The sequence below is a fragment of the Ciconia boyciana genome, chromosome 2, assembly GCF_034638445.1.
Source record: "Ciconia boyciana chromosome 2, ASM3463844v1, whole genome shotgun sequence".
NCBI classification, from domain to species: Eukaryota; Metazoa; Chordata; class Aves; order Ciconiiformes; family Ciconiidae; genus Ciconia; species Ciconia boyciana.
Window position 1 is genome coordinate 90,416,224 of NC_132935.1, and position 13,531 is coordinate 90,429,754.

General features: G+C 40.8%; 2 long non-coding RNA genes across 2 annotated transcripts in view; one reads left to right on the forward strand and one right to left on the reverse strand.

Annotated features, from left to right (window-relative positions):
- Positions 1 to 13,531, reverse strand: part of LOC140646998 (uncharacterized) — a 127,893-nt gene that overhangs the window by 26,856 nt on the left and 87,506 nt on the right. The window lies entirely within an intron of this gene.
- LOC140648670 (uncharacterized) lies at positions 2,681 to 3,542 on the forward strand. Its single transcript, XR_012041310.1, has 3 exons — positions 2,681 to 2,700; positions 3,347 to 3,427; positions 3,513 to 3,542. It is a non-coding gene; the product is annotated as an uncharacterized lncRNA (long non-coding RNA).

Genomic DNA, 13,531 nt, shown 5'->3' on the forward strand with positions numbered 1-13,531 from the left:
AGAAGCAGAAAAGGCCTTGACTCTGTGTAAGCACTGCTCAGCAGTAACGAAAACATCCCTGGGCTATCAACACTGTTTCCAGCACAAATCCAAAACATAGCCTCATACTAGCTACTATGAAGAAAATTATCCCAGCCAAAACCAGCACAACATGGAAAAAGCAGCATTTGCTGACAACCACTGCACTATGGGGAAAGGAAAGGCTGCAGCTATTTCTTCTCCTGACTTTAGTAAAAATGGAGTAATAATCTTGGAGTCATGATAAGCAGTATTACCCCAAGCTCCCTAGATCCAAGCAGCACATGCGCTCGTCGGTGTTGACATAGAGATGCCTGGAACTTACTGTTGGAATTTGATTGCTGGAAGTTAGAATAGGACCATTCCCAGCCATATGTAAATTCACTGGATCATCCATGCGGCTGCTGCAAATTAACCAATAGAACAAGAGTCATCTTTTTGCAACTGTTGGCTTAGCAGAATACAAGGGTGATTTAAAGGCCTCTATGTTCTGCTATTGTTCTCTGGTGAAACAAAATAATTATTTATCCCTTTCTTGTATTGTAAGGAAAAAAAACCAATATATGGAAATCTGACTGGCAGTGGGGTTCATAGATGTTACCAAAAAAAATAAATCTATGTCCTTTAATATGCTGAGAGCTCTTGATCTGAAAGGAATATGTGAAAAAGTCCATGCAGCTACTGAGAGCAAGTTTCTTGCCAGAGCAGCCAGAAGCTGCTGTTCAACTCATTTCCTTACCAGGAGTCCGGTAGCACAAATTATAGCTGCTCTATGTTGCTAGAAAGCCTGTGGGAAGCTAAGGTAGAAACACCTGAGAAAGTTTTTGAGTTGCATAAAAGAATGTAAATACACAGTTGAAGCCAGTGAGTGATGCATCCAGCTGAGAATGTGCTAAATATTATGGTCTACTACAGAAATATATAATTGTAAGCATGCTTATTACACTATGCATAATCAGGGATTTTTTTACAATGTTTTATTTACTCAATGGCACGCAATGGTTTGGAGTAAATAGACTTTTTAATCTGTTTCTAATTGGCATGTTATACTTCTGAATCAAGAATAGAAGGAATTAATAAATGTTACAAAAATTGGATTGAATATAAGATAAATTAAAATAGAGCCATTATAGTCCTTTGAGTAAGTATTTAGAAATTAAATTATAAATATATTTGAAATGTTAATCATTTACCCAACAGGCTATAACAGCTTGCAGTGTACCATTACAATTTGTCATGTAAATCCATATTTAGACATGGAATAAAAGCGTGGGGGGAAAAAAAAAAGGTACTGCGTACGGGCAGTCATAGCTGTTGCAGAACAGCATTGACTCTCCTTGATAATTTCAGAACCTACTCAAATCCTGAACAGAGGAAAACATCAAGAAAATCTGTAACTGGCCAATACAATTTCCTTTTAAAAAAGTGTTCTTTTCATAACTTATGAAGACAAGTTAAAAATGCCAGATTAGATCATGATCAATAGAAGAGGCCAAAAGTACTCAGTGACGCAATGCTCTATATATCTTAGGTGCGTCTGTCTTATTACCAGTCTCACTGAGCACAGCCACAGAGTCTGCCTATCTTCACAGAGCCCTAATGAGCCACAGAAGTGTCACTTTCCATGGTTTACAGACAAGACACGAAGATATACAGGATGAGCTCCATTAATAATTTCAGCAGCTAAATCTCTCCACCACTCCACCGTGCCCACTGGATTTCCACCTTATCATAGAAGTCATCGTGCCACTGTTACTCCCATTCCCAGAGGAGGCACCCTGAGCAGGCAGAGTGTCTGCTTTCAGCACAGACAGTCCGAGCAGTGGCCTCCAGAGCAGCTCAGCTGTGGCACGGGGCTGAAAGCAGCGGACTGTCCCTTCATCGTGGACTGCCATGCACAGAGGAGGTAAAAATGATTCCCTGCTGGCCCTGTGACTCAGGATGTCAGTAGCCCGAGGCAGGGAGTAAGTTAATGCTGTGATGCCCTGATTCTGATGCAATGCAAAGGGCAGCAGATAGGAAACCACTAAGTGCACAAGAAGGAGAAGGGTTTTTGGCCTTGCATGTTATCAACTTCAGTAGTTTTATTGAAAGTCTCTTGATATTTGATGTTACAGACTGCTGGGTACACCATGAAGCCTTCTTCTGTAACATCTGAGGTGTTGCACCCCCCGTGGTTGTGGAGGTAATCACGCAAACACAGATTCCAAAGGTTTTTTTAAAAAGATACAGATCTTTATACACCTGACCGTTAAAGCAAACCCTTGATTTGTTTAGAAACTGACCAGTTAATTGCATCGCTACTTCCTAGTATACTTTCTATTGACAGGTGTCCTGGTTTCGGCTGGGATAGAGTTAATTTTCTTCCTAGTAGCTGGTAGAGTGCTGTGCTTTGGATTTTAGTATGAGAATAATATTGATAACACGCTGATGTTTTGGCTGTCGCTAAGCGGTATTTACATTGGTCAAGGACTTTTTTTTTTTTTTCTTTCTTTCCCTTCAGCTCCCCATGCTCTGCCAGGTGCCCAAGAAATGGGAGGGGCCACAGCCAGGATAGTTGATCCAAACTGACCAAAGGGCTATTCCATACCATATGATGCATGCCCAGTATATAAACTGGGGGAGTTGGCCAGGGGGTAGCGGTTGCTGCTCGGGGACTGGCTGGGCGTCGGTCGGCGGGAGGTGAGCAGTTGTATAATTTATTTTTTTTTTTCCTTTTTTCCCTCCCTTGGGTTTTGTTCCTCTCTCTCTCCTGTTGTTTTCCTTCTCATTATAATTCATTATTATTATTATTTTGTTCCAATTATTAAACTGTTCTTATCTCAACCCACAAGTTTTCTTACTTTTGCTCTTCCGATTCTCTCCCCCATCCCACTGGGGGGGAAGTGAGCGAGCGGCTGCGTGGTGCTTAGCTGCCGGCTGGGGCTAAACCACGACAACAGGTTATGTGTATGCCATTAAAGCTTTGATAACAGCTAACTCTCCTCTACCGAAAATCAACATACGTGGCCATTCCCTTACTGACTGCTGTCTAACAAAATGATGATCCAGCTCCCACTGCTTTGATACCAAAAAGACAGTAAATGATCATTACTTCATATCTCAGCATTGTATGAAGAAGATAAATCTCCTGTCCAGGCCAACAATTTGGGTACAGCTCAAGAGCTCAGATATATAGTAAAGGAGAGATGGATGAAATGACACCTCCTGCCAAACATTACTTTAGGCTTTCAAAGTCAGAACAGAAATCTTGAAAATACTTATTTATTTTCCAGCTACCCCTAGAACTAGCACCAGTTCAAAACTATCTAATTTATTGTTGATACAGGCCCGCAGGTGTCTGCAGCAAGACACACCTCAAATACATCAAGAGCATCCCAACACTCAGCCTATGCTACTCACATATACAGTAAGATTTGCCTGTCTTGCATGCCGAGCTTGATTTTGGATCTGAACATGATTACTGCATCCCAACTGCTCCTGGTGTCCAGCAGGTGAAGGACGGAGCTGACATCCACCCTCTGGCTGAAGAGATTTGACCACCTATCTCCTCCACAGCGCCTGAGCTGCTACAACATAGACCACTTGATGTGTACAAGAACATAAGAGAGAGACTCGTCCCTTGCATGCGGTAACTGGGTATTTAACAGAAAGGAAGGGTGAAAGCGAGAGAAGCCGTGACTCTCCAGGTCTTGCTGCACTGAGTGCTTAATATAAAAGTCCCTAGAGCAGAAACTGGAAAAAAGCTCCTCCCTTGTGCTGAGTGCCCCTGTCACTAGGGCTGGTACTGTCTAGATCAACAGACAAAGTTATTGCTCCATACCATGCTGGAGTGCACTGGTAGGACAGATTGAGAGTTTTGCTTCTACAGCACCATGCTGATACTAGCAAGATTATTCTGTTGTAGTAGAATATTCAATTCCCCTCAGGTGGTGGGAGAAGCTAAACGTTGGTCTTTGGCACTTAAAAGGCTATGCTACTTGGCATGCCATCGGCTAAAAAGGACATGCTGCTCCTGTTCTGTTAGACATGTTTTACGCACAACCTGTTTTTGAGAGCGTCTGTGAAATCAAAGCTCTGTGCTTCAGAGAAGACAAGACACTAAGGTAAGCAGGCCTGAGAAAAGTGCCACGCCACTCAGTGATGTCAGGACCAAAGCACTTATGCACAGGCTGCAGAGCAAATGTGAGTTTTACTGGCAGAAATTTTGGTTTCTATGTTCTTTAGATACCTCCAAGGCTGGAGCAGCTGCAGTCATTTATGAGAATATAGATTTTGGATCTGGGAGCCTAGCATGGCATTTTAGGAGATAAAGACCATTTATGAGTCACCCCTAAGTGACTGTGGATTCCACTAAAAAGAACTAAAACACCAGACCTCCTCTGTGGATCCTGCCCCAAAGCAATAAACAGTCTTTAAATTCCTTCCTACCCCTGAGCCTCCCAGGGGGACAAGGCAATTATTTACAAAGTCAATTGGCCCATGACAGGGAGGATTTTTTTTTATATCCTTTTCAATTCCCATCTCCACTCTTGTGCCTTTCTTCAGGACTTCTGCCTTTCTTCACTCTGCTGCCTAAACAATATACACCAAGCATATTTAAGTTCACTATTCCCCACAGGGAACTCTTGCAATTAACTTGCTGTCCTGGCGTGTGGATGAGTAAATTGGGAATGGGGAAACAGTTGATTTGTATTTATGGTGAGCAACTCCTGTGAAGCCTAAAAAAACCCATTATGAATAGGAAAAAAAAACAAAGAAAAAGAAAACCTTCTTTAGTAAGAAAGATTTTTAAATGTCCGATGAAGCCTTAGGCCAGGTCTTCAGGTTGAGTTCACTGGTGTAACTCAGCTAACTTCAGTTTTTTATCAGAGGTTTTGCCTTCAGAGGAATTGTTTCAATGTTCCCTACCTGTAGATCTGGGGTCCTGTTTACAGTAGTAGGAATCTACCTCTGTAATGTTCTGCTTGTGTTTTAGGTTTGATCTTTTTTTTCTACCATGAAAGAAAAAAAGTAGCAACATTAAATAGGGGAAGGTTATTGTAATATCCCCAATGTATACAATCTTGGTTTGTCAGAGACTGAACATTTTCTTTCTGCTTTTTACTTCATTTTACAGTTCCCAGCTGATGGAAACTTTCATGTCCGGTCTATCTCTTGGTTCAGCAGCTCTGAAACTCCAGATGCAAGGTTTGTGTTTCCTTAGAAGGCTGGATGCTCTGCTCCTAATAGAAATACCTCACTCTTGTTCACCCTGACAGGAATATTTAAATGCATCCATCACTGACAAAGCTCAAATCAAATCAGATATTAATCAAAGGCTTCATTTTTTCTCTTTTTTTTTTAATTTGAAAGAGCTACAACAATAGAATAAATTCAGCAAGAGAAAAATCAGTCTTGTTGAAGAAAATCCACATCAAAACTACTGGAGATGCTTTTGCCAAAGGCAGTGCCCACATCAATCTCTTCTATCCTATTATTTCTCCTGCCTTCCTCTATTGTGTGAATTAATTTGAGGCTCAGAAGGGCTGGTCCAGTAGCCATGTAATTTCCTGCCTTTTATGGGAGAAGTCCTGAGAAAGCACCAGTGGCTCAACACCTAAAACTGACCCAGACAACACAGCAAAAGCCATGCTTGTAGAAAGAGATCCAGCTTTCTAAAGAGCCAGGACCCCCAAAAGACTGTGTGGTTCACTGGGGTAATTATGAATGTTAGTCCCTCTAGCAGGGGAAGTTACAACATAATACTATATCTCATCCCTAAAATGTAAAGTAGTTTTCTCTTAGTCCTCTGTAGTTGCATAGACTCCCAGCCCTTGGACTGACATGACAGAAGTAGCTCTGCCTAACAAGGGAGGCATTCTGGAAGGCTTTTTCTCCTTATAGGGCAAAATAATGGAGAATGGTAGAACAAATGCCTACACACACAGTTACACAGACAGAGGATGATTGCTTGAGTACTCCACAGCCCTCCCCACCCCCCTCACCCCCCTCAGTTTCTACTGGTAAACATCAAGAAATCCATCCTATAAGAGCATTTTATGCTATCGTGCTGCTTGGACAAGAAGACAACACTACTATAAGAATTATGCAGTTTTCAATGCCCATCATTTTATCATTTAGTTAGGGACAGAATGAATAGGTCAGTGCCAGTAGCAGAAGGCAAAAATACTCCCCACATACATATGGACACTCATTCAGAGAAGTTTTCCCCTCCCCTCACCAGGGGTAGGTGAGGTGCTGGGTGCTCCAGCCCTGCATAAAAGACCCCACTGCAACATTTTTGTTTGAAAGAAGACCAGCTGAGAGTACGGAAAGGCACCCACACAGGTTTTCTCTCCCACATTTCTTCCAGGGTGCTTCGGAATTACATTTCACACTTGCTTTGCATAAGCTGTTCAGCATCCATGACTCTACTCCTCCTAATGGTTCAGCACACTTTCTGTGTAAAGTGATACACATTGCACTTTATTGTTCATACAGGAATCAAGACAAGAGGCTTTATATTATACTATACAGGGAACCCTCTGTTTGTATTTATCAGCATAGTTCCTTTGAAATCAAAAAGCTATGTCATTTACTGGCTGAATATCTGACCATATTTGAAATTCAGGTGTAAAACTTAGTTCTGACATGCAGTGGAGCAGTTTTAAGTAGTACATATGATATGTGAAAAAATATGGATATGTTTTAAAACTTTTATAACTGAAGAACTACAACTCCTTTGCACTTTCTTTCTCTGTCTACCATAAACACACATCACTTCACTGTACATAGTGAGATGGATATGTACTGCATCTGGGACAAGGCTTTCTCTTCAGATGAGTGACAGAAATCCTAAGCTCTGTTTAGAATTGCAGTTTTCTGGCAAATCTTAGACAACAATTTCAGACACATTTTGATGTCCAGATTACAATAGCAAGCTGTAAAGAGAGATGCCTCTTATTTTTTGAAGCAGTATTTTAAAGTGAAGGCAACATGACTTAGTGGCTCCTGTTTATTCAAGTCAGAGATTCAAGTTTCAACTACAATAATATTTCTTATCCAAAAACAATGCAGAAAAGGAAATGCAGGCAAGGAAGTATACAGTCTGGATTCGTAGGCAGGGTATTTAAAAAAAAAACAACAAAACACATATCTGTATAAAACTGGACATAAACTTTTTTTTTCTTAGAGTGAAACATGTTTTGTCGGGCTGGCCATCTCATAAAAGTCCCCACTCTTTTCCCCTGTTCTCCCAAAGGATCACTTGCCCTTCAGCTCCTAGTCAGATAATGACATTTACCCTCCAGATATTCCTCTCATGGGAAAGCATATTTTTAGTCATGTTTTAGCAGGCTCAGTACCTCATACTCAACCAACTCTCTGCACTTACAATCAACAGAGATACAAGAATCTACAGTTCACAGTCTCAACATTTCTATGGCAAAAGAAGGAGAAGCAGCTTTTCACGAAAGAGCCCTTGTGCATTCGACTGCTCTCCTGGGAAAAGTGCACTGTGAGAAGCTACAGCAGTTAATTCCCACTTCCAGCTTTGCAAGGACACCTGGACAGAAATAGAGACCATTGCGACAGGTAGACAGGAGTGATACCCACAAGTACTGCATTTGAAAGCCATTACATCAAATCAGTCACTCATGGAAGATGAGTGAGTCTGGTATGGGACCAAAGGACCACACAGGACCCACATGAATCAGCTCTTCTGTCCCTGGGCTTGCTCTGTTCCCAGCCAGCTCATGGCTCCCTGCACCATGTGCCAGGAGCTTGTGGTGCTGCAGAATGAAACACTGAGTTATCCAAAGGGTGCTGGGTAAAGCAAAGGCTAAAGGGAAGATCACAGCAGAAGCAGTTTTCAGCTGCTGTTGAGCTTGGAAAGACAACATGTAAAACTACCACTTTTTTTCAAGTGAGGCTCAGCTCCAAAGATGTTGCTAATTATTGTTGTAAAGGTAGACTAATGAGCTACAGCATTCACAGGTATACACTTACACAGTGCCATTAGGCACTGCCTCCCACTAATCCATTTCTGTGCAAGGCATAGGTTGTTACCTCAGCACTAGCTGTACAAGTCTAACAGTGCTGGAGGGGCTGTGCTCTTCTTCCCAGGACAGCCTGAGCCTCAGGGTTTTGGTACATTAGCCCATGGGGTCTTGAGGAGTAGAAGCTGTTGTGCCAGTGACAGTCACGCCATCTTGTGTCAAGGACTGCCCATTCAGCTCCTCCTCTGGTAAATTGCCAAGCTGAGGTCAGTCATCCACTGTGGGACACCAACATGGCTATTTTGTCATGACCATGATGCAAGAACCCCTATCAGTACCCCAACCAGTCCTTTCCTTGCATTGGTCCTATTCCAGTTTCCAAACTACTCAGCCTCAGCAATCTGTTTAAAGACAGCCATGCTTCACTGAAAATCACTGTAAACAAACCTTCGTGTTGATGTAGGATGACATCCTCAAGATGTAAAGGATATAAACCAATACCCAGGCATAATTTCTATATTTTCTCAGAGCAAAACAGCCTCCCTGCTTTCCTCGGCTCCTTCCCTCTCGTTCATCCTTTCCCACATCAAATGCACAAATTTGTCATTGACTGCTCTTCAGGGAATTAATGCTTCCAGCAAAGCACTGCAGTGACAGGCACGCTGTGCCGAGACATTCAAAGATTTCCCAAAATGGCAGTGATTAGGACATTTTTAAAGGAGGGATGTGACCTGCAAGGGGAAACATGCCAGACTGCAATTTGCCACAGCACTGAAGGGCCACTAAAAGCACAACTCTCACCTTTCTTCTCATTATTTTTAGATTCGAACAAACCCAAAACAAAGACTGCATGATTAACGCTGAAGCATTTTAGTGACAATACATTGCTGACAAATTTGTATGGTGTCCTAAGGGTGTCTCTCTTTTAATTAAACAGGGACTCAAGAGTTGTTTGGGCAAGAGGTTCACATTAAAAAATAAAAAATAAAAAAAATAATCAGCATAGACTATGAAGAGAGACACCCGTTATAAACCAAAGCTCCCTTGGAGCATGGTATAAATGTGTTTCTGATTGCAGAGTTGACAAACTAACAGAAATTATGCAACTATATTTAGTTTTATTTTTATTTTCTTGCCCTCTCAGGAAAATTTTGAGCCATTCAGAGAGCTCACCAATGTGAACCAATACAGGACAGATTCTATAATTTCTGTGCTGTGTGTTGGGCCAGACTCTTCAAATCTACAGAGGAAATGCATCTTTACACAAGATTTGATAAATTAAGTGTGCACACTTTGTAAATTCAGTCAGACTTTCATCCTCTAGCACAGATTTTTTTTTTGTTTTTTTTTTTCTTATTTACTGAAAAAAATAAGACAATCTGGAAAAAAACTTCCTAGTGGAATGCAGTGGTCATTAGATTAGACTCTTAAACGAGCTTTGCATGAGTGAAAGTCAACTGACACCACTGTTACTAAAGCTGAAATGTGAATGAGAGATCTATAGAAATACACGTTTCAGTACAATCAGTCGATTAAGCAATCTCATTGTTCAAACACTGCTAAATGCCTTGCAGTTATGAGATTTTAAACATCAATACTGTTTTTAAAAGTCAGTATATTACTTTCTCCTCTGGAAGTTTATTGCAGTCTATCTACACTGGAATTGGAGGACTCCTGCTGAGCCGTAAATGCATTGAGACTGAATATCATGGAAGAGATCAAGCAGTTCAGCCCAGCTAGTGAGCCTAGTCATCATGAATGATTCCTGTGCTTGACGGGAAACTTCCAAACTCTTTGCTGGTGTCTCCAAATGAGGACAGCTATGGATACCTAGAGTCAAGGTTACTGGGAACAGAGCACTGTTCTGTTTCTCCTGGAAAGAGGTATCACAGAGACTCAACTGAAATACCTCAAATTAGGAAAGTCTATGGGAAAACTACCTGGTCATGCCTCTGGGTTATCATACAGTACTAAAAGTGTTCCACACATTAAATTAATTGTTGGTTCACTTAAAATTAATAAAACATTTCCCTAGCACTTTAGTCGGCTTGCCAGAGGGTGTCATTGAAACAACTGACTTGGCCGAATTTTTAATAAATTCATGACCTCTGAAGCATCAAATATAAGGTATTGCAGGAGGTAAGATAGGCCCAAAGAGGGCTCAAAGGCCCTCTTAGTCATTATTAGGAGATAGATTAGGAGAAAGACTGGAATGGATTCTTCTCTCTGGTACATTGATGTAAATAAAGAATAAAACACTAAAGTGCAAAAACAAAGCAAAATCTAAATCAGTCTCAGTGCTCTTTAAAACTGCAATGACAATTGTTAAATATATGGCAATATTTTCCTTTATATTCCCTTTTTGTAGCCAGTTCTTATATTTACTGCATCATTTTTTTCAGCTTTGTTGTCATAGTCTCATCAATTTACAAGAACAGTTTGTAAAGCATGAATACAGGCAGCTGGTAAAGGAATTGGGCAGAGGAGGAAGAAAAATTACAGATGAAGGCGAAGCAGAGCTCTGCCATTGCCAACTAGGGGGACAGAAGTGTCTGAGATGCAATTAGTAAATACTGGGATTCCTTTTGTGCCTTTTGTGGTTTTAGGCAATTATCTATTGCTAATGAGAACTGCACAGAGAATTCAAATTCAATTTTGGGAAGATTTCAAGATTTTAAAAGTTAGATTCATCCTGACAAGGGAAAAAACTCCAGACATTGCAGAATTCTTTCCCAAATAAAATTCTGACAGGAATTTGTTTTTTCCCCATTCTATAGTCTCATTTAAAATCAGAAGTAATTTTAAAAAGAAAAATTAAAATGTTGTACTTAAAAGAAAACACTGCAGTATTATGAAGATACTTTATTACTTTTTTCTCTAATCTTTGGGAAAATAAACATAATTAGATACATTAATTTGAAGGAAAGGTATTTTCCAGGGCAAAATAGTCTGCCAACATTTTCTTTAACCTAGTTTATTGCTACTGCAAGTGAAAGTGGAACACCTAGAATATGCATTGTCATGAAATCAGGCTGATACATTGTTTGTTCCTAAGTGCAATACTCGAGAGTGCATTCTTGTGCAGAACTACTCTGAAGGATAGAAGGAAGTCTGCCAGAGAAAAAGAGCAAGTAAAATTAGCTGACCTGCTACATTTCAGACCTTTTGAGGTAGTAGACAATATGGTGGCAGCTGGTATTTTTTCTTAGTGGATTAACATAGTGTGTTAATGAACTGATGCCGTTCATTGGCCGATGGGTTGCACCACCCCTGCCCAGTGGTACCTCCACAGTGATTGATAGCCACAGAGAAAATCTGAATCACTCTACAGAGTCTGTGATTGATGTGAACCTCAAGCACTGCGCCCTTCCAGGGGACAATCGAGCACACATATATGAAAAACTCAGAATACTAAATTTCTGAAGGAACTTGTCTTTTAGGTTCCAATGATGCTGTACTCTTTCAGAGCACATTCCAGTATGTGTGGGCAGCCCCAATGACTTCAGGTGCAAAACTGTATATACCTGCAGCACACTGCAGGGTCAGATTCTCGGGTTTGCCTTCTCACATAAAGTCTGAGCTTCACGCATAAGAAGCACCAAGCTTTCCACTAGATGTGAGAATAGCTTGATACAATTTTGGTAGCAATTCTATAAAGAAGGGAATGCTCAGCTGTATGTCTGAGGTTTGAGTATTAAGTTAACCTTTCACATTAAAAGCTAAGGATAAGGGGGAAGCGTATGTTCTGTGTTTTACAGAAACTCATTTACATTACAGTAGTGTATTTTCTAAGCACAAGGAAGACAATCTTTGCTCTAGAATGTAAAGTCTAAAAAGACAAAGACAAATTACAGTCTGGAAAAGAGAAACAGCAAACAAATAATCTTAGTGGTAATAGCCAGTAGCTCTTGTTAATTACAGACTTTGTCCCTCCACCCTCCTTTTTAAAAAAAATTGTTAATTCAGTTAATGCACTAAATTGACAGGTTTTAACAGCTACTCCAAGTTACAATGCACTGCATTCATTTCTCTCTTCCCCCAACGTTAAACTCCCTCTCTCTATACAATTCATCCATGAGATAAATCCCCAGGATAGGTAGGAGATTTAGCCTGATAGACTTACCTTACTCTTCCAAGGTAACAGGGACCTCCATCTATCATGTAAATCCCTGGCAGGTGTCAAAACCATTGCTTAGCTCCCACTTAATCTCCTAAACCTCTGCATTGCTGCCAGTCTGCATTGCCAAATCCACCTAACCACTGACACCACCCAACAACTCCCAAGCAGCTCAGGGTTCAGGCTCAGCCTAAAGCTTCACAGAGGGATTCTCACAGTGGTCAGGACAATATCCTAAAACTAGTCATCTGTCAGTCTAGGCAGCAGAGCTAGGATAGGCCAGCAACAGGGAGCAGAGCCTTACTGAACCTACAAGCAGGAAGCTGGGAGTACACAGAAAATAGGTAGGGATGGAGTTAGCCCTGAATGAGAGGTCCTAAATAAGGATTCAGACCGCAATGCGGGGCAGAAACTGGAACTGAGACCTTCCACATCCCACAGAAGAGCTCAAAACAAGCTCTTCTTTTTGAGTAGGGCAGTTCCCCCAACTGCTCAATTACTCTGCATGAGTAATGATAGGCGAGTGACTTGAGGCTACCACGAACCTGGTGACTGCCCTAATCACTGGGCTATGGGCTCAGCCTCTCTCTTGTTTAATGAATATTTAATAATAGCACTTCCTTTCCTCACAGAGATGTCACGAGGAAAAAATATTTTAGATTGTTAGGTGCTCAGATACCAGACAAAGGACACCATATAAAGTATAATCAGCTACCCACAGGCCTAGGGCATCAGAGACCAGAGAAAAGACAGATTTAGATGGGACTAGAGGTTAATAGGATTATATTTTCATTTGGATAGAGAAACAAGAAAGTCATGTCTGAAGTAGAAAAGGAGCGAGAGAAGAAACAAAGGACTAAAATATTAAAATAGAGCAGAACGGAAGTTTCGGTAAGTAATTTGACAGGGATGAAAACTCTGGTGAACAAACAAACCCCTTTTTTATGTTTTCAAGCTCTACACCATTAACTGAACTCTTCTTTGCCAACTTGTTCAGCTGACAAGTGCCTTGTTACGCTTGTGAGAGAATGGAAGGATTTTAAGAAAATGTCTAACTCTTCAGCTCAGCAGGCTGAAAGTTCAGAGGGTAGGAAACCATTTACCATGTGAATAAACTGCAAAATGCCTTTGAAAATTACATTTTTAATTACAGTTGACATTTTTGAGCCTCCTGCTGATGGTATCTCTCTAAAAGAAAAAAGACATAATTTGAGACAGAGAAAACACTATAGGAGAGACTGTAAAACAGGTCACAAGCTACTATTGATAGAGGCATTGACTTCACATTGCCACTCACCACAGTGTTGTCTAAACACCTCTCATGAATTAATGAACTTCATCTCATATAAAGTCTCTGAATTAGCAAAGCAGCAGTATTCCTGATTCACTGAGAGAGTTCAGGAGCAATGTCTAACTC